The sequence below is a fragment of the Eimeria mitis genome, genomic scaffold (assembly GCF_000499745.2).
Source record: "Eimeria mitis Houghton genomic scaffold, Emh_scaff2213, whole genome shotgun sequence".
NCBI classification, from domain to species: domain Eukaryota; phylum Apicomplexa; class Conoidasida; order Eucoccidiorida; family Eimeriidae; genus Eimeria; species Eimeria mitis.
Genome location: NW_013570540.1, coordinates 4,149 through 4,582, shown reverse-complemented (window position 1 = coordinate 4,582; position 434 = coordinate 4,149). Strand labels below are relative to the sequence as shown.

At 39.9% G+C, this 434-nt stretch overlaps 1 protein-coding gene across 1 annotated transcript in view; it reads left to right on the top strand.

The window, feature by feature from the left end:
- EMH_0050420 (uncharacterized protein) overlaps nt 1-434 on the top strand; it is a gene marked incomplete at both ends in the record, with an annotated part of 3,809 nt that overhangs the window by 2,133 nt on the left and 1,242 nt on the right. The window lies entirely within an intron of this gene.

Sequence of the window (434 nt, the reverse complement as noted above, 5' to 3'; positions counted from 1 at the left end):
TTTTTTTTTTTTTTTTTTTTTTTTTTTTTTTTTTTTTTTTTTTTTTTTTTTTTTATATTTATTCTTTTTATTTGTATTATAATTATTATAATATAGCTGCTGTTGCTGCTGCTGTATCTGCTGCATCAGCAGCAAGAGCAGCACCAAAACAGCAGCAGCAGCACTACCACCACCATCACCACCACACCACCACCACCACCACCACCACCATCAGCAGCAGCAGCAGCAGCAGCAGCAGCAGCAGCAGCAGCAGCAGCAGCAGCAAACCCAATCCTACTTGCTGCTGCTGTGTATGTGTATGTATGTATATATATTTAGGTTTGTGATAGTACAGGGGACCGATACCCTCGCCTATACTTCTTCTTTTTTATCTTTTATGTTGGAGACACTCAATAAACCCGTTGTTATCACCGGAGCTACCACACCCATCAGTA